The 21,671-nt window shown below is 49.4% G+C and overlaps 1 protein-coding gene across 1 annotated transcript in view; it reads left to right on the forward strand.

Annotated features, from left to right (window-relative positions):
- The first annotated feature begins 307 nt into the window (after positions 1–307).
- The window catches only part of LOC146863570 (uncharacterized), a 55,069-nt gene continuing 33,705 nt past the window's right edge, over positions 308–21,671 (forward strand). Inside the window, exon 1 of the mRNA XM_085643190.1 lies at positions 308–376. The gene's annotated coding sequence lies outside the window, so the exon portion shown is untranslated. The remainder of the gene's footprint in view (positions 377–21,671) is intronic.

The raw sequence follows: 21,671 nt of genomic DNA on the forward strand, positions 1-21,671 counted from the left end.
TGTGTCTTTTGTTTCTCTATTCCCAGCACTTTCTTTTGCACAAATATCTCTTTTTCCTTTCTCTCTCTTTCTCTCTGACCCTCTTTGTCTCTCCCTCCTACCTCCTTCTTATACATCATTGAAGACAGGTGTTGGTGGTGCTGCCTGTTATCTTGACTCTCAGCATCTCTCCATCTCACACAAACTGCAGCAGCAACCAGATTGTATCTGATCATTAGCACCTCCCTCCCTCCTCCACTGTGTGCTGCATTTCCTGTGTCTTTATTAGACAAAAACACATTTCTTCATGCTCTTCTCTTCACAGAGTCCAGTGGATTTGTTGAGGATCAAATGGCGTCAACCAGTGCTCCGAGGAGGGATCAACCTGCACCCACAGGTAAATCTGATCCAGTCTGTCAAGGTGACCTTCAAGAAGGTATTGTGATACAGTATGATGGGGTCAGCTTTCAGGAAGAGGTGGTTATCATACCGTCTGGCAGGGAATACTTCCTAGAGTGGTAATCATAACACAGTATGACACAGCCATGCTGCACCTAGAGAGTCTCACTTCCTACAGCGGTAATCCTTGCACAGTATGACACAGCCACGCTGTACCTAGAGGGTCACACTTCCTACAGCGGTAATACTCGCACAGTATGACACAGCCACGCTGCACCTAGAGAGTCTCACTTCCCACAGCGGTAATCCTTGCACAGTATGAAACAGCCACGCTGTACCTAGAGGGTCACACTTCCTACAGGGGTAATCCTTGCAAGTATGAAACGGCCATGCTGCACCTAGAGAGTCTCACTTCCTACAGCGGTAATCCTTGCACAGTATGACACAGCCACGCTGCACCTAGAGAATCTCACTTCCTGCAGCGATAATCCTTGCACAGTATGACACAGCCACGCTGTACCTAGAGGGTCACACTTCCTACAGGGGTAATCCTTGCAAGTATGACATGGCCACGCTGCACCTAGAGAGTCTCACTTCCTACAGAGGTAATCCTAGCACAGTATGACACAGCCACGCTGCACCTAGAGGGTCACACTTCCTACAGCGGTAATCCTTACACAGTATGATACAGGCACACTGCACCTAGGGGGTCACACTTCCAACAGCGGTAATCCGTACAGTGTATGACACAGCCAAGCTGCAGCTAGAGGGTCACATTTCCTACAGCAGTAATCTTTACACAGTATGACACAGCCAAGCTGCACCTAGAGGGTCACACTTCCAAAAGTGGTAATCCTTATACAGTATGACACAGTAACGCTGCAATTAGAGGGTCACACTTCCTACAACGGTAATCTTTTCACATTATGACACAGCCAGACTGCACGTAGAGGGTCACACTTCCTACAACGGTAATCTTCCCACAGTATGACACAGTCACGCTGCACCTAGAGAGTCACACTTCCTACAGTGGTAATCCTTACACAGTAGGACACAGCCATGCTGAACCTAGCGGGTCACACTTCCTACAGTAGTAATCCTTACACAGTATGACACAGTAAGGCTGCACCTAGAGGGTCACACTTGCCACAGTGGTTATCCTTGCACAGTATGACACAGCCACACTGCACCTAGAGGTTCACACTTCCAACAGCTGTAATCCGTACAGAGTATGACACAGCCACGCTGCACCTAGAGGGTCACACTGCCTACAGTGGTAATCCTTGCACAGTATGATACAGGCACCCTGCACCTAGAAGGTCACACTTCCAACAGCTGTAATCCATAAAGAGTATGACACAGCCACGCTGCACCTAGAGGGTCACACTTCCTGCAGCGATAATACTTGTACAGTATGACACAATCACGCTGCACCTAGATGGTCACACTTGCCACAGTGGTAATCCTTGCACAGTATGACACAGTAATGCTCCACCTAGAGGGTAACACTTGCCACAGCGGTAATCATTGTACAGTTTGACACAGCCACGCTGCACCTAGAGGGTCACACTTGCCACAGCGGTAATCCTTGTACAGTATGACACAGCCATTCTGCACCTAGAGGGCCATACTTGCCACAGCGGTAATTCTTACATAGTATGACAAAGTAACACTGCACCCAGAGGGTCACACTTGCCACAGAGGTAATCCTTGTACAGTAAGACACAGTCATGCTACACATAAAGGGTCAAACTTCCTATGGTGCCAATTTTTACAGAGTATGACACAGCCACGCTGCACCTAGAGGGCCACACTTGCCACAGCGGTATTCCTTACACAGGATGACACAGTCACCCTGCACCTAGAGGGTCACCCTTCCTACAGCATTAACCCTTCCAGAGTATTAGAAAGTCATGCTGCACCTAAGGGATATTACCATACCCTCTGGAAGGGCTACACTTCCTAAGGCAGGAATCGTTACACAGTCTGAGAAAGTCACTCCACACCTAGTGGTAATTATCACACACTCTTACAAGGTCACACTTCCTGGGGGGGTAATGCTTAAACAGTATGAGAGAGCCAGGCTGCACCTAGGGGTAATTATCATGCGCTCTGGCAGGGACACACTTATTATGGTGGTAATCCCTACAGAGTATGAGAGAGCCACGCTGCACCTAGTTGTTATTATCATACAGTCTAGCAGGGCCACACCTCCAATGGTGGTAATCCTTACAGAGTATGAGAGAGTCACGCTGCATCTAGTTGTAATTATCATACAGTCTAGCAGGGCCACACCTCCAATGGTGGTAATCCTTACAGAGTATGAGAGAGTCACGCTGCACCTAGGGGTAGTTATCGTGATGTCTGGCTGGGTCCTACTTGCTACATTGAAAATCCTCAAACAGGATGGGAGAATCACCCTGCACCAAGTGGTAATTATCATATCATCTGGCAGGATCACATTTTCCATGGTGGTGATCCTTACAGGGTATAAGGCAGTCACGCAGACCCTATGGGAAATTATCATACTGTCCAGCAAGGCCACAGTGGTAATCCTTGAACAGTATGAGACAATCACATTGCACCTAGTGTTAAATATCATACCATATGGAAGGGTCATACTTCCTATGGTGGTAATCCTTATAGTGTTTGAGAGTCATGCTGCATGGAGTGGTAATTATCATACAGACTGGCACATCCAACCTTCCTGCCAAGGTAATCCTCACACAGTGCAAGAGAATTATTCTGCACCCAGGGGTATTATCCCACTGCCTGGCAGGGCCACACTTCCAATGCCGGTAATCATTCTAGAGTATGAGAGAGTCACGCTGCACTTAGGGGTATTGAGCTTACTGTCTGGCAGGTCACAATTCTTATGGCAGCAATTCTTACACAGAATGAGAGAATCAGGCAGCGCCTGGGGGAAATATTGGTACCAGGCGTGGCTGGTGCAGGTAAAACCAGTTGGGGGGAGTTGCTGACAACAGAATAGGGAAAATCAAATAAAATAATAAATAAAACTACTTACCTTGCGCTCGGCAATGTGGCGAGCGCAAGGTACGTGTTTTTTTATTTTTTTATTATTATTTTCCCTATTCTAACGTCTGCTGACTTCCCCCCCTACCCGCTCCTCCCGTGCCACGCCTCAGTGCCCCACTGTTCTTACCTGCACCGGTCATAGCTGCTAGGTATGCAAAATTATAGTCACTGTCCAGTGTTGCCATATGCTAAGAGTCACTGACTGGGCTTGACTCGTGCTTATAGTTCCTGTCCAGTTTTGCCACATGCTGAGAGTCACTAACTGGGCTTGGTACACACTGTTGCCATATGCTGAGTGTTACTGATGGGGTTTGGTACCGGGCGCGGCTGGTGCAGGTAAGACGAGTGGGGCAGGGGGTTTAGTCATAGACAACGGAATAGGGAAAATCATATTAACAATAAATAAACCATTTACCTTGCACTCGCCTTGGCGATGCGGCAAGTGCAAGGTAAGTGTTTGTTTTTTTAAATAAAATTTGTCCTATTCTGTCTGTCTGTCTATTCTGTCTGTCGACTTACCCCCCGCTCCGCCCTTGCCCTGCCCCTGCGCCCCACTAGCCATACCTGCTTTGTACGTACATTAATAGTAACTGTCTGGTTTTGCCACACGTTGAGAGTCACTGACGGGGCTTGACTCATGCTTATTGTCGCTGTCCAGTGTTGCCACACACTGAGAGTCACTGACGGGGCTTGACTCATGCTTATTGTCGCTGTCCAGTGTTGCCACACACTGAGAGTCACTGACTGGGCTTGACTCGTGCTTATTGTCACTGGCCAGTGTTGCCACACACTGAGAGTCACTGTCTGGGCTTGACTCATGCTTATAGTCACTGTCCAGTGTTGCCACACGCTGAGAGTCACTGACTGTGCTTGACTCATGCTTATAGTCACTGGCCAGTGTTGCCACACACTGAGAGTCACTGACTGAGCTTGACTCATGCTTATAGTCACTGTCTAGTGTTGCCACACACTGAGAGTCACTGACTGGGCTTGACTCATGCTTATAGTCACTGGCCAGTGTTGCCACACACTGAGAGTCACTGACTGGGCTTGACTCATGCTTATAGTCACTGTCTAGTGTTGCCACACACTGAGAGTCACTGACTGGGCTTGACTCATATTTATAGTTACTGTCCAGTGTTGCCACACGCTGAGAGTCACTTACAGGACTTGACTCATGCTTATTGTCACTGTCCAGTGTTGCCACACGCTGTGAGTCACTGACGGGGCTTGGTACACCTGTTTATTCCAAGCTCATGCCTATCTTTTATGTACGGAGTTCTCCGCCCGACAGCCAAGTATCTGCAGTCATGTAATAACAACTAGTAAAAAGAAACTCATAGTTTGTGAATATCAATAAATGCTACACTTAGACAAACGTGTGAGATTATCTTTGTGAATCAGGCCCTAAGAGCTACTGGCGCAGCTTGGAACAAATAGTCAGTGTCTCCTCTTGACCTGCACTGATCATTAAAGGTTATCCATGGATCGCACAAGGAGCGTCTGACCAGTCAGGCTGAGGGGCTCATTTACAAGATTATGCCGTAAGGCAGTGACGCAAGCCTTCTTGCTGTGCTGCCCTACGGCAAAAGAAAAGGGCAGGAATGCATAGTGTCTATTAGCTACTGTGCATTGCTGTCCTTTTCCCCTGCGCTGGTGCACAATGAGCTGCCATGCACCAACGCAGGCACCGTTGCAGGGATTATTGTTTTTTGTGCAGGAAGGGACATCTTCCTGCACAAAAACAATCATGAGAGGCTTTTCCCACTTTGTATGTATGCTGCAGAATGCGGCAAAAATAGAAAAGGGAAAAACAAGGATAAATAAAGGTATTTCTTCTTATTGTGCCTCCCTTACGGCTCTCCTGGGAGGCTTCGGCTTTTAACGCATTCCCAGGTTTACGAAATCTCACCAATCTGGGAATGTGTCAAATACCATGGATGTTACGTGGGAATACCCACTGTCAAATATCTATGACAGGGTGGTTTTATGAGGTATTGTAGATAAGACCCTTCAGTCCGCACTGCTTTACCGTCACTAAACGTGATGTCCCGGCAGCACAGGGGCCTTGTAAAGAGGCCCAGAGTCTCTGACCACGCCCTGGGAAGCCAAACACTTGATACAGCACATACTGAGAGATAACTTCAGTGATTAATGTTCTTCGTGGAGTGAGATCGGAGTTTTGTCTTATATTAAAGTAGCGCAGAGGGTTAATGTGCCTGCTGCAAAGAACATGTACCATGCAGATCACGAAGTATATATAATGTAACGAGGTCAGTGCTTGTATCAGAGAGATCCTTGTGTTACTTGCAGTGTATATGTTGAAATCCTAATATAGAAAACTGAGCTAATACCTGTCATCAAAGAGCTGCATGCAAACTGCAAGGTAGAGATTAGAGCGGTACGATTTCCCCCAGTCTTTAATTATTAGAATTTTGCAAAAAGGGTTCATATGGCAAAAAAATCTATTCTTATTATTAAATATAAACTCCAACCATGGTGGTATGTTTTAAATTCTGAGGTGGTGCTTCTACAGACCAAGTACTTTTAAACTGTACTATCTATCAGTATGGATGACATGTGTCTCCTACACCTTGTAGTCCTCTGGCTCATGTAACATTCCCATACTCTGATTTACACTCATTTGATTGACTGTCTCTGTGTAATGTGTGTTTGAGGTAAAGTGCTCTGACACCCTACACTGGTATGAGTGGCGCTATAAACCTTAGTAAATGCATCCGAGCGGGAGAGTGCTGATGGAGACTTGAGAGGCAAGGGTGATAGTGAGGGAATCCGTGGCAGAGGTGGTCGTTCAGGGGCGCCAACAAACAGGATGGCACAAGGCGCCACCAGTGCTAAAGCCGGCCCTGCTCTCAGGGGTAGACTGGGTGGAGCAGTCCAAGGCTTCTTGGGGAGGAGGTAAGTGGACTCAAAATCCATCAAGTAACCTGAATAAATGACTTTCTAGTCAAATACTCGCTTTTATGTATAAGGATGATAAACACAGCGTACAATACAACACACAGTAAAGAATATAGAAACTCTTCTTAGGGTAGGCGTGCTGCAGTTACCTGGGTCAGCTTCAAGTTCAACTTCCCCTTCTAAGCATGGTGGTTATTCCCCATTCATGTGTGGCAATTCCCACTCTCAGCCTCCATAGGAGTCTTTAAAGTTCTACGATGGCTTCCGCAGAAATTAACAGGTTCACGTACTGGAGTACGTAAGTCAACGCCATTTCTTTCATGGCCTGATGGTCCAGTGGTCAGTCTTGCCCACTTCAGCTGGGGCAGACATTCTGAGTCTCCCGGGGCCCCTGTACGGCCAAGCAGAGAGAACAAGTCTGGAAGCTGCGGTTGAAGCAACAGACTTCCAGAGTGCTCCTCCGGTCCAGCAGTGAGTCTTTTTCTCCACAGGGAGGCAGGTCTTGGGCGCTCCCAGACTCAGGCACTCCCAGACTCAGGTGCTCCCAGACTCAGGCACTCCCAGACTCAGGCACTCCCAGACTCAGATGCTCCCAGACTTAGGCACTCCCAGACTCAGGCGCTCTCAGACTCATGTGCTCCCAGACTCAGGTGCTCCCAGACTTAGGCACTCCCAGACTCAGGCGCTCTCAGACTCATGTGCTCCCAGACTCAGGAGCTCCCAGACTCAGGTGCTCCCAGACTCAGGCATATAAAATATTGCTCCAACTCAGCTGTAACTGTGCAGTTACAGCTGCAGGATGTCCTACAGCAACAACCCCCGTCCTGGCATACAGGGGGTCATCAGAGCACATACAGGGCAATGACCCACAGTCTTCAGCTCGATCCCTCCCTGGCATAGGAAGATCACTGGCAGCACAGATAAGGCGATGGCCCTCTTTGGGTCACAGCGTTGAGAAGGGCAATGCCCCACTCATCACAATGTGGGACCAGAGCCGCGACCCTGACTCTTTGCAGCGGATGTATGACGTTACAACGCACACTTTTACAACGCATGCACTTACAACGCATTTTTTACAACGCATAATCCATTACAACGCATGACATTACAACGCAGGACACTACAACGCATTTTTAAAAAATACCTTTACAACGCATTACCATTACAACGCATACTACCTTTACAACGCATACCTTTACAACGCATAATATTAAATTACATTTAAGGTAAGTATTAGATAGTATAGGGGTAAAAATTACTATTCTAACTCCAGGGGGTGCAACAGTAGGGTAAGTGTTGGATAGTGTAGGGGTAAAAATTACTATTCTAACTCCAGGGGGTGCAACAGTAGGGTAAGTGTTGGATAGTGTAGGGGTAAAAATTACTATTCTAACTCCAGGGGGTGCATCAGTAGGGTAAGTGTTGGATAGTATAGGGGTAAAAATTACTATTCTAACTCCAGGGGGTGCATCAGTAGGGTAAGTGTTGGATAGTATAGGGGTAAAAATTACTATTCTAACTCCAGGGGGTGCATCGGTAGTGTAAGTGTGGGATAGTATAGGGGTAAAAATTACTATTCTAACTCCAGGGGGTGCATCAGTAGGGTAAGTGTTGGATAGTATAGGGGTAAAAATTACTATTCTAACTCCAGGGGGTGCATCAGTAGGGTAAGTGTTGGATAGTATAGGGGTAAAAATTACTATTCTAACTCCAGGGGGTGCAACAGTAGGGTAAGTGTTGGATAGTGTAGGGGTAAAAATTACTATTCTAACTCCAGGGGGTGCAACAGTAGGGTAAGTGTTGGATAGTGTAGGGGTAAAAATTACTATTCTAACTCCAGGGGGTGCAACAGTAGGGTAAGTGTTGGATAGTGTAGGGGTAAAAATTACTATTCTAACTCCAGGGGGTGCAACAGTAGGGTAAGTGTAGGATAGTATAGTGTAATATTATGCGTTGTAATGGTATGCGTTGTAATGGTAGTATGCGTTGTAATGGAATGCGTTGTAAAGGTAGTTTTTAAAAATGCGTTGTAGTGTCATGCGTTGTAATGTCATGCGTTGTAATGGATTATGCGTTGTAAAAAATGCGTTGTAATGGTAGTGCGTTGTAAAAGTTGCGTTGTAAAGGTTGTTCCCCCTGACGAGGCGTCAAAGCGCTTTTTCGGCGAGTAGCATGCTCCTTCGGGACCCATAGAGGATTAGTGTTGAATTAGTATAGTGAAACATGCAAGTACATTTTAAGTGGTGGATAGGTTAGTCAGTTATTCGGATTTGGAATGATAGCAGAAGGATAGATGAGGAAAAAATGTTTGTATTTATATAGCGCTTGTTACCCCTGATGGGGTGTTGAAGCACGCTATTCAGGAAGTCCATAAAGGATTAGTGGTGAATTAGTATGGTGAAATATGAAAGTAATTTGAGTGGTGGATATTAGTCAGTTATTTGGAGTGAGAAGGATAGCGGAGGGATAAAAGGGAAGAAAGGTTTGCATTCATATAGCACTTATTACCCCTGATGGGTGTTGAAGCGCTTTTCTGGCGAGTAGCACGCCACTCCGGAACCCATAAAGGATTAGTGTTGAAAATTAGTATAGTAAAATATGAATTAATTTGAGTAGTGGATATGTTATTCAGTTATTTGGGTACAGAAGGGTAGGTGACGGGATAGAAGAGGTAAAGAGGTTTGTATTTATATAGCGCTTGCTGCCCCAGATGAGGTTTTGAAGCGCAAGTAGAACGCTACTCTGGAACCCATAAGGATTAGTGTTGAATTAGTATGGTGAAACATGAAAGTAATTTTAGTGGTGGATAATTTAGTCAGGTATTTGGATTGAGAAGGGTTGGAGAGGGGTAGAAAAGGGAAAAGGTAGAAAAGGCAATATAATTATTTTGCATGTTTATATAAAGCAATACACAAAGATAGGTACATATCTATAGTGGAACCAAATGCTTATATACAGAGGGATATGCTGTAAATTTCTCTTTGCGAATGTTGCTTATGTGGGGAAGAGCCAATTCTTGAGTAGTTTTCTGAAGATAAGGTGGTTGTTGGTAGACCTTATGTTGGGGGGTAAGGAGTTCCATAGTTTGGCTGCTTGAACAGAGAAGGATGTGCCACCAATGGTTTTTTTCTTGTATCTTGGGATTTTGAGGCGAGGTGCTCCTTTAGAGCAGAGGTTCCTTTGTTGAATGTGTTTGGTGAATTAATTCCTGATGAAGAGCGGTCATATTCCATTTATTGCTTTGTGGGTGATACAAAGCAGCTTGAACATAGATCTTCTGGCAACCGGTAACCAATACAGGACTTTCAAGGCAGGGGAGATGTGGTCTCGTGGTTTGATATGCAAGAGTAGTCTGACAGCCGAGTTGTGAATCCGTTGTAGTCTTTTCATGGTCATTAAAGATGATCCGTGGTAGAGGCTATTGGCGTAATCGAGTTTGGACAGAACAAGGGAGATGGTAGCTTGGACCTTGTGTGGAAATCCCAAATTAGGGAAAATTCGTCGCAGCGTTTTTATAGTGACAAAGCTTGATCTTGCTAGTTTGTCCACTTGGGCATTCATTGACAGCTTGGAGTCCATTGTCATTCCGAGCGGATTGTAATGTTTCCAATCGCCACACGTGAGTATTTCAGTTTTTGAAGCATTCAATTTGAGATGGCTCCAAGTCATCCACTGATCCACGGCTCTGAGACAGCTGAAAATTGGTGATTTTCCAATGTCTTTGGGGCATTGCAGTTGAAGGAGTATTTGCGTGTCATCTGCATAGTTATAGCATGTGAGGTGAAATTTATTGATCAGTACTGGTAATTACTTCATGTAGATGTTGAAAAGCATGGGCGAGATGATAGAGCCTTGAGGGACCCTTGCTTTTGTGGAGTATGGTTTGGACGAGAAAGGTGGGGTATGGATGACATTAGTTCTGTTTCGAAGGTAGGACGTGATCCAGTCTAGAGCAGTTCCCTCTATGCCGGCTTCATAGAGTCTTTGTTTCAGAGTGTCATGGTCAACCGTGTCAAAGGCAGTTGAGAGGTCAAAGAGGAGTAGCGCAGCAACCCCATTGCGGTCAACTGTATTCTTCAGGTCATCCCAGATGGCAAGGAGGGCAGACTCAGTGCCTCTTCCCGGACGGAATCCTGTTTGGAAGTCTGAAAGTATGTGATTCTCTTCAATGAATTGTGACATCTGGGCGGACGCTGCTCTTTCTATCAGTTTGCCCAGGAAAGGACCATTTGTAATGGGTCTGTAGTTGTCAGGGTTCAGCGGGTCCAAGTTTGTTTTCTTCAGTCAAGGGCGTATGTGTGACTTTTTGGGTTCTTCTGGAAATATTCCGGTAGTGAAGGAATCATTGATGATTCTTCTTACTGGAGTGGCAGCAGAGGTTGTTAAAAGAATTGTCTTGAAAGTTTCTTGGTGGACAGGGGTCAGAAGTGCTGCCGGCAGGCCTGCTTGCTTTGACCAGGTCCATAAATTCATCGTGTGAGATGTAGTGGAAGGAACGGAGAGGCTTGGTAAGAGTATTTTTGGATTGTTGTTTTGTACAAGGGTTAGTGCTGGTGCTTTGTTTCTGTTTTAAGTACGAGTCCAACGTGTCTGCTTTGTCCGTGTAATGATTTGCCAGTTTGTCTGTGAAATCTTAAGTGACAGGATGAGTTCCTTCTAGGCAATTTGGTTTGCGAAATTCATTGAGTATTTTATAGAATTCTTTATTTGCACATTAAGGGGCAGATTCCGATTCCGGCCGCAAAACGTACCGACCGACACGGACCCGGACCGAAGACCGACCGACACGGACCGGCGAATATTACACCTGCTCCTGTTGCATGTCCTCGAGGATCCCCACTACCTGGCCAAATCCTCCGGTGCTATCCTGGTACGCATCTATGATTCGTGCCAGGTGGGAGTCATCATGCAGTCCAGACCCCTCTGCAAGGCGCGCCCTCTGCCTCCCTCCCCTTCCAGCACCCCTATCCACACGGGCATGACCAGCGGCAGAACGCACAGGTGACACTGGGACCCCTTGGGTGGTGTTACTGGTGGAGTTTGCTGTAGCTTCCGGGGGGGTCCTGTGTTCCTGTGCTGTCGGTGTTCTGTGGCCTTGGTCTGTCCGTGTTGGCGGGGGTGCCCTGTCTGTTTCCAGATGCTGAAGGCGTGGGTACAGGGGGTTCAGATGTTGGTACTGCTGGTGCTGCACGATGACTCACACCGGAGGTGCCAGGTTGTTTGTCGTCATGCGAGAGGACAGAGACGGATCCACACCAGAGATCTGAGGGTCCACCAGAGTCTGGGACAGGGACTCCTCTTCATTTGGTGCTTTGTCCCCAGCACCACCTGTGTTTGGAAGAGACACACAATGTAAGTTAGGTTTCTCTTCCTGGTGATGTGACACATGTGAGGGAGACACACCACTATGGCACCACAACACATACTCACCATGGCCATGTTACTCATCCCACACAATGATGTTGACCTGAAACACATTGGCATGCACAGACACAACACCAACCCCAGTCAGTGGTAACAAGTCCACAGGTGAGGTAAGCAGATGTCAGTCAGATGTGGGAAGACAGACAACGCACATAACAAAGCGTAGCACAGGTTCATTACATATCAGCAACATGTTTATTCCACAATAGTTGCACGGTAATTCTCCGTAACAGTGGACACGCGCTCACAAAGTGTGGGAGAATTGAAGTCCAGGGATGTGTGGTGCATCAGTTGATGGGAATTGACAACTTCCACACTGGTGTTAAATTCTGGGTGTTGGGTGTCAGTGTTGACCAAACAACAGGCAAAGTACCCTGGGAAGGACAGACACAAGACACAGTCAAAAGCACAGCAGAACAGGAGAGAAATGCAATACACATGCACAAAACATGTCGCAAGAAACCTACACAAAAACAAGTTAGCAGTACTACCCTATTGTGGAATACACACCACCTGAATGGACACATCACTGCATGCATCCAGTCAAGTGGCACACAGACACACTCTGAAAGCAACAGAGTAGCCACAACACATTCCAGGCTACCTCCATACAATGACATAACAACCCTGGAAACTCACATTCAGGTGAAGAAGTTGTTGATGAGCTGTGAGCGGACGTCACCCTCATCCTCATCATCACTGGCATCTTGGCCCAGGCCGGGATCCTCCACAGGTGCCGGAGGTCGGTCATCGTCATCCTGGATGAGAGGCACCTCCTTTCGCACTGCCATGTTGTGTAGAATGCAGCATACAAGGATTATTTTGCACACCTTTGCAGGTTCATATGGGAGGGCCCCTCCGGTCTTTTCAGGAGGCCGAATGTCTGCTCAATCACCCTCCTGCTCCGACCATGTGCCTCATTGTAGCGCATCTCGGCTGGTGTCACAGGGTTCCAGAGGGGTGTCAGCAACCACAGCATGTTGGGGTATCCGGAGTCACCTACACACACAAAAATGAACAAGTAGCTGAGTTTTTTAGGAGTGCGGAATACAACATTGACCAGTACACACCGACAAGCCAGGCATGCTGAGCTGGCATCTGTGACATCAGCATTGCAATGCGACTACTCCTCATTATGTAGGCATCATGCGTCGAACCAGGGAACCGTGCACACACATGTGTGATAGACGTGTCAGCAAGACATACCACCAGAGCACTGATGAAGTGGTAGTGCTTCCTGTTCGGGTATGCCTGCTCATGTGCCTGTGGTGGTATCAGGGCCACATGTGTCCCATCAATAGATTTGATGACGTTCTGCATCCTCCCCAGTGTATAAAAGGCATCCTTTATTTCAGGGAGTTCAGCTGGGCTAGGGAACTTGATGTACAGGTCTAGGAAATGCAACATCCCCTCCAAGACATCGCATAGCACCCGACTAAACATAGTTTGCGACATCCCACCTGCTGTAGCCACAGTGTACTGGAAGGTACCGGTAGCAAAGAAGTGCCAGGCTGCCATCACCTTCACCTCTGGGGTCAGTGCTGTAGGGTATATCCGGCCAGGTAGCAGATGTGGCGCCAACTGCTCCGCCAACTCCTCAATCAGTGGCCTGGTGAAGCGGGACCGTCGGATGCAGTTGTGTTCCTGCATGGTGGCAAGGTCTGGGAACGGTCGATGGACAGCTGGTGCCCTGCAGTACTGGGATGCACAAAGGAAGATTGTCAGTTCTTCCACCCATGTGGCCATGACCAGACTCAATATCACATGATAGATCATGACATTACACAATGTACTGAGGTGTGTGCTGTTGGGCATGGACACATATGGCACCTACATGACCTTCACATCTCAATTCCACATGTCCACATGAGTCCCATGTAGTGCAATGGCCAATCATCTGGCTGTGTCACCCAACCTATGTACTGCTGTGAAGTTCCAAACACACACCACAGTGACAAGTGAGGCCTGATGTCTCCCAGGCATCACAGATCTTTGCCATGTAGAAACCCAGGGCCCCTGTATTGACACATCGACACTGGCATGGACATAGAGTATAACGTACACACCACAAGGCAAGCGTAAGTCCCACAGGTAGTGGCCACTGTTGTTCCTGCAGACCCTACATGTACGTCTCTTAGACACACACACACCATCAAGGTTGATGCATATACCACATGGATGTGGAGACTGTCACCCATTGGGCACATTTGATCAGACACATCTGAGACACAACATGCACACAGACTGTGGGTGCACATCAGTATTGTGGCTACAGGTCTCACTGTGACGTACATGCCATCACCCCCTTGACTCAAGGTGTATGTAACATGCCCCAAACATATCCAACATGAAACTCTGTCCGTGACTCATGCCCATTACTGTACAATTGCACATCACAGTGGGAATGTGCACGACACACAAAGGATTCTGCCCCCATGTACACATGCACAGCCTGGGAGTGGCTGCACAAAAGTGCCACCCAACAAACCAAATGTGCCCCCCCAAACACCCAGGGAATGCAGCCTTACATGCCATGGGACACTGTGTGGCCAATGCTGTAGTGTGGTAGGTGTGCACAGGTGTCCCTGGCTAATAATTGTGTGTTGAATCCGTAGAATAGTCACACAAATGGGGTCAGACGCGGGTGACAATGCGTACACATTGCACGTTTCATGAACGAGCCGTGCGTACGCTTTACCATTTAATGCAATGAGGTCCGACGTGGGTGACAATGCGTACGCATTGCACGGTTCATGATCGAGCCGTGCGTACGCTTTGCCATTGAATGCAATGAGGTCCGACGTGGGTGAGAATGCGTATGCATTGCATGGTTCATGACCGAGCCGTGCGTACGCTTTGACATTGAATGCAATGAGGTCCGACGCGGGTGACAATGCGTACGCATTGCACGGTTCATGACCGAGCTGTGCGTACGCTTTGACATTGAATGCAATGAGGTCCGACGCGAGTGACAATGCGTACGCATTGCACAGTTCAGGACCGAGCCGTGCGTACGCTTTGTCATTGACTGCAATGAGGTCCGACGCGGGTGACTATCATGCATACGCTTCAGGCAGGCATGGTCCCAGACAGGTGTACGCCTTGGCCATTGAATCGTATGGAGACAGGTGCATGTGTATTTTCAAAATACGCGTTGTACAGTCAGTTAACCGAGCCGGGCGCACCCAGTGGCTCTGGACTGTCATGGAGACGGATGCGGATTCAAAACTTGTACGAGTTTTGAACTGGAAATTCAGTTGGTTGCCTACACCAATGTTGCAATTTCAAGTGTTTTATGAAGGTGAAGATTTGAACGATGCGGAAGGCGTGTACGAGTCGTACAATTCCATGGATTGGCCAGATTCATGGAATGCAACCGTGTTGGACCTTACACTTGGGACATATAGCACAGATTCTGCCTCTGCAGCACAGATATAAGGCTAGCTGGACCCCAGGGAGCTCACTTGCCTGCAATAAATGCTACTGGACCACATCCCTGCTACCACTTCTGCTGTCTCTGCATCCTCTGGCTCCTGCTATGGCACGTACTCTGGAGAAGGCCCCAGCCTTCACTGAGGAGGAGAACCAGGCCCTGCTGGACAGGCTCCTTGTTAGAATCCGGGTTCTCTGGTTGACACAGGTAGGGACTTGTGTCAAGCAGGGATCCCTTCTTCCAGTCAGGGTAAGGGGTTACACTCTAACAATAACCCCTGCTTACACTCTAGGTAGCTTGGCGTGAGCAGACAAGGCGTTATCTTAGGCGTAATGGTTAAGCATTTGGGACCACATACAACAATTCAATGATACCCCCACAAAAGGACTCCACACTGGGTTTATCAATCATAAGTATTTTATGTTTAAGCAGACTTAGCACAAGACCCAATAACGTTAAAACGGGCCCACAATACTTTGCAACAAATAGTTCTTGAGTTCAAGCGTAATTCAGGAGCTCTGTGCGCTTTGTGCGCGTCGGGCGGTTCGTGTGAATGTAAGAGGCTTACGAGCGGGGCTCACAAGCATTTGCAGACGCTCCGGGCGATGCGTACACCTTTCGGTGCGAAGGGGGCACAGTACCTTTATCTTTCAGGAGTTCGTCACGGACAGTGCGGTGAATTTCCAGCATGGATGTACGGCGCGATGTCCTTTCAATTGCGGTGCGAGCTATGGCTCGAAAGGGGCCTCAGTCGCGTTGCTCAGGGGGACAATGCAGGTGTACGGTGCGTTGGCTCTTCGTTGCGGCGTTCGAGCCGTACCTTGAGAGCGGCGCCCTTGTTCTCAGCGCGATGCAAAGCAGGCAGTATTCCCGGGGGGAGCCGCGTGCCAACCACTCGACGCACCACAGCCTGCCCTCGGCAAGGGTAGAGGGGCACGCACAAGGGGTACGATGCGGAGAGGGGCAAACAACAAGGATCACAAAGTCCTTCCCTTGCGTTGCGAGCTACGGCTTGAGGGGCCTTAGTCGCGTTGCTCGGGCCGGGCAGGGGGCACAGGCTTGCCCAAGTACAAGCCAAATTGAGAGGCACACACTTTTCTCGGCGTCAGCTTCACAGGGAGAACGGCGGTTCTCAAGGGGGGTGAAGTCCACTGGTCCTGGGACTTCGTTCAGGGGGCAAGCTCAGCACAAGCCCTTGGAGACCTTAAACAGCACAAGTTGAAGCAAAGTTTCTCAGCAATCTTTCTCCTCTCCTTCAGCAGCAAGGCAACCACTGCAGGCCAATCCCCCAGGTCAGGGACAGTACTCCTCCTACAGCTTTCCCGGTTCCTTCCCCTCAGGCAATGGTTCATCTTGTAGCAGGATCTAATTTCTTAGGAGCAGGGCTCCAACATTTATACTACATTTCTTTTGTTCTCCCCGGCCAGGGGGCCCTTGCCTAGTTTAGTCCAGTTCTGGAGCACTTTGTTGACGCGATGCAGGCTCTTCATTCAGGGTGCAGGGCAGAGTCATCAGAAGCTCCACAGGGGGCGGAGTCGGCATTGTGGTGACAGAGCACAGTCCTATTCAGAGCCCAGGTGTACTCCTCCCACCCATCTACCTGTCAATCGTCCTATTCACCACCAAGCAACCTAGCCCTGCCCATCTGGGTTTCCCCAGCCCTGTCACTCATGCAATCCAGACAGCAGATACACATCACGCAGAGGCGGGATGAAATGGTTAGGCAAGCAAAGGCCATCCTTCTAAAAGTGGCGTTTGCGAACACAGAACATTAAAATAAACCTTGCTAACAGATGTCCTTTATTATTCTGAGTTCAGGCATACTAAACTCGATTTTCTACCATGTTCCCTGGGCCTGTTAGGATCATAGGATGTAACAATCTTAACAGCCCATTCTGGCCTATGAGAACAGGGTAGCCTTACAATAGTGAAAAACGAAAATGGCTGTAATTCACTATTAGGACATGCCACACACATCTGTGCTTGTCCTACCTAAGGCTTACAATGCACCCTGCCCTTGGGCCTGCCATAGGGATGACTAACATGAAGTTAAGGGAAGATTTAGGGACTGGCAAGTGTGTGCACTTGCCCAGTCAGCATGTCAGTACCAGACTGCACACAGGTTCTGCAGTGGCAGACCTAGACACATTTTACCAGGCCGCTTCTGTGGGTGGCACAACCAGTGCTGCGAGCCCACCAGCGGCATTTGTATTTAAAAGCCCTGGCACTCCTGGTGCACTTTACTGGGGTCTGATAGTAAACCAAATAAGCCAATCATGGAATCCAACCAACATATACATTTTACATAGGGAGCACTTGCACTGTGGCACTGGTTGGCAGTGGCACAGTGCTCTGAGCGGCTAACACCATAAAAACACATGAGGCACAGCGACAAAAAGTGGAAGGGAGACTCACGCCAAGGTGCCAGGTCTAACACGTGTCCCCTCCAGCTGAAAAGTGTGGAGAACTACCCTACCCCAGGGAGTTCCTCATCACTAAGGCGGAAAAATCTGGACAGACCGTCGGCATTGGCGTGATCTGTACCAGGGCGATGTTCCACCGTGAAATCCATTTCCTGTAGGGAAATGGACCACCTCAACAGCTTTGGATTCTCACCCCTCATATGCATCAACCATCTGAGGGGCCTGTGGTCTGTCTGAACCCGGAAGTGAGACCCAAGCAGGTAGGGTCTTAGCTTCTTCAGTGCCCAGACCACAGCAAATGCCTCACGCTCAATAGCACTCTATCTCTGTTCCCCTGGAAGTATCCTCCTGCTAAGGAAGGCTACAGGTTGATCTAGGCCCTCCTCATTAATCTGTGAAAGAACAGCCCCCACACCATGCTCTGAAGCGTCTGTCTGAATGATAAACTCTTTGGAGAAGTTGGGAGCCAAGAGCACGGGCGCCGTGCACATAGCAGCTTTCAGGGCCTCAAAAGCTTTCTGACAGGTGTCAGTCCAAATCACTTTCCTGGGCTGCTTCCTAGAAGTCAGCGCTGTCAAGGGGGCAACAATGCTGCCATGCCCCTTGACAAACCTCCTGTAGTACCCGGTGAGACCTAGGAAGGCTCTCACCTCTGTCTGGGTTTTGGGCGACTCCCAATTCAGGATGGTTTCTATCTTGGGTTGAAGGGGCGCCACCTGGCCGCTCCCAACCTGGTGCCCCAAGTACACCACGGAACCCTGCCCGATCTGGCACTTACTCGCCTTGATCGTGAGGCCTGCCTTGCACAGCACCATCAACACTTCCCAGAGGTGGCGCAGGTGTTCTTCCCACGTGGAGCTGAACACCGCGATGTCATCCAGGTAGGCGGCACTGAACGAATCCAGTCCAGCCAACACCTGGTTGACCAACCTCTGGAAGGTGGCAGCGGCATTTTTCATTCCAAAGGGCATGACCCGAAATTGGTAGTGCCCATCTGGGGTGGAAAATGCTGACCTCTCTTTGGCCCCATCGGTCAAGGCGATCTGCCAGTACCCAGACGTTAAATCAAACGTGCTGAGGTAGTTTGCAGCCCCTAGCCGATCTATGAGCTCATCAACTCTGGGGATGGGGTGTGCGTCAGTCCTGGTGACTGAATTGAGTCCTCGGTAGTCCACACAGAACCGGAGTTCGGGTGTGGCTCCCGGCGCTGCAGCCTTTGTGACCAAGACCACTGGGCTGGCCCAAGGACTGCTGGAGGACTCAATTACCCCGAGTGCAAACATCTTGGAGACCTCCTCCTTGATGCATGCCCTCACCCTGTCAGTCACCCTGTAGGCCTTGTGCCTCACAGGTGTACTATCCCCAGTGTCCACATCATGGACGCACCAATCAGTGACACCGGTAACCAGGGAAAACAGATCAGAAAATTGCCCCAGCAATTGGCGACAATCATTTTGTTGCTCAGGGGTCAGGGCGGAAGAGAGGATGACACCATCCACTGACCCATCTTGCTCCTGGGCTGACAGTAGGTCAGGAAGAGGCTCGGTCTCCTCTTCCATCCCAGCATCTGTAGCCAAGAGCATGCCCACTTGGGACCTCTCCAAGTGGGGCTTGAGGCGGTTGACATGAAGGACCCTTAATGGGTTCCTTGGAGACCGCAAGTCCACCAAATAGGTAACAGGACTCTTGCGCTCCACCACCTCAAAGGGACCGTTCCACTTATCCTGGAGCGCACAAGGCTCCACGGGGGCCAAGACCCACACCTTCTGTCCAGGCTGAAGCTCTACCAGAGTGGCATTCTGCTCGTACCACCGCTTCATCTCCTCCTGGCTGGCTTCCAGATTTGCCTCAGCAAGTTGCCTGAATCGCCTAGTCTGATTCCTGAAGGCCAGCATGTAGCATTCTGGGGAGGTTTCCTGGGAGATTGCTCCCAGCCTTCCTTGACCAGACTTAGAGGTCCTCTCACTGGGTGGCCATACAGGAGCTCAAAAGGGCTGAACCCTAGAGACTTCTGTGGCACCTCACGGAACGCAAAGAGAAGGCATGGCAAGAGGACGTCCCATTACGCCTCATGGGTTCTTCCAGACCCATTATCATGCCCTTGAGGGTAAGGTTGAATCTCTCAACCAACCCGTTTCCTTGGGGGTGGTAAGGTGTGGTGAACTTGTAGGTTACACCACACTCTTAGCAAAGGGATTTCATATATTTGGATATGAAATTGGTACCCCGGTCAGACACCACCTCTAGAGGGAATCCCACTCGCGAGAAAATTCCCATCAGCGCACGTCCCACCACGGGGGCCGTCTCTGCCCTCAGAGGGATGGCTTCCGGGTACCGGGTGGCATGGTCCACCAGGACAAGGATGAACCTATTGCCCATGGCTGTCCTGGGGTCCAGTGGCCCCACAATGTCAATCCCCACTCGGTGGAATGGGGTACCGACCACAGGGAATGGCTGGAGTGGAGCCTTCTGCTTCCTCCCACTCTTTCCACTTGCCTGGCAAGTCTGACACGTCCTGCAGTGAGTGTCTGAACTCCTGCGCATTTGAGGCCAATAAAAGTGAGTGACAAGCCTTTCAAAGGTCTTGTCCTGCCCCAAATGCCCTGCCAATGGCACATCGTGAGCCAGCCCCAGTAGGAAGGCTCTGAAGTCCTGGGGTACCACCAGCGCACGGGCTGACCCAGGCTCAGCAACCTTCGGCTCTGTATATAGGAGGTCGTTCTCCCAGCAAATGAAATGTGACCCAGACTGATCACCTGCGGCCTGGTCTGCATCCTGCTGCCGCATACCCACGAGAGAAGGGCATTCTTTCTGTGCCTTACAAAAGTCCTCCGTGGAGGGGCCTCCTTCCTGCTGCCAATGGGTCAGCTCAGGCAGGTCCCCCAGTTCAGCTCTCTGTTCCCCGGTGGGCTCCAGAGCATCCCCCTCAAGGTCTGCTTCCTCCTGGGCCGTGGGAACTTCAGGGGCCGGTTTCCCGTGCCCCTTGCTCCTTCTCTTCAAGGCCGGTCCCTGGGCATCCCTCTCAGGCTCCAGGACCTCTTGAGCACCTCTACTTGCTGCCATGGACCGTGTGGTGACACACGCCCAATCCGGCATACCCAACATCTCCAGGTGAGCACTCCGCTCCACCTTAGCCCAAGGTGAGCTCTCCAAATCGTTCCCTAACAGACGGTCTACAGGCATGGCGGGCCTCACAGCTACCTGAAGAGTACCAGAGACCCCCCCACTGAAAGGGAACCTGAGCCACCTTGCAGTGACTCTCTGTGTTGTCAGCGGCAATAACTAGATAGAATGCTCCTGGGACAACCTGCTCTTGAGACACCAAGTGACACTTGACAGCTGTCACACTGGCTCCTGTATCTCTCAGAGCTTCCACCCTGCGGCCATTAATGGTCACCCACTGCCTGTATTTCTTAGTGTTATCAGGCAGCTGGGTTTGGGGGACCATCTCGCAGTCTCCTAATGAGACAAGGGACATCTCTGCTGGACCCCACCCACCTTGGACTGCCATCTCCTCCCCCAAGGCTACACTAGCCATCTGCCGGGGTGGGGCACCAGTGGGTGCTGGTTTACCAAACAAAGGACACTTTAAATCAGAGGCATAATGCACTATGGTACCACACTTGTAACATTTTATGGGCCCCTTTTGAACAGGTGGACCTGTCCGGCCCCGGTCGGTTTCTGGGGTGGGGGAGGCTGAGAACCTTTCCCTTGTTTCCCTTGGGGATTACTTTGGGGGCTTTTTGGGAACTCCCTCAGGTTACCCCTGTCCCCTCCACTCCTCTGCTGGCGACCCTGCCAACTTTTGGCGGAATCTCCCACGTGACCCTTGTGGACCCTGGTACTGACCCAGATGTCCGCCTCCTCAGCAAGCTTCCTAGGGTTAGTCAGCCTAATATCAATCAGGTGTTGGCGTAGCTCAGGAAAACAATTACTGGACAAGTACTCCCATGCCATTAAATCAAGAAGCCCTTGAAAATCATCAACCTTGCTACCCAACCATTCAGTGCTCTGCAAAAAAAAGTTACATACTCCACATACGTACTGTTAGG

The sequence above is a fragment of the Triturus cristatus genome, chromosome 2_2 (assembly GCF_964204655.1).
Source record: "Triturus cristatus chromosome 2_2, aTriCri1.1, whole genome shotgun sequence".
In the NCBI taxonomy this organism is placed as follows: Eukaryota; Metazoa; Chordata; class Amphibia; order Caudata; family Salamandridae; genus Triturus; species Triturus cristatus.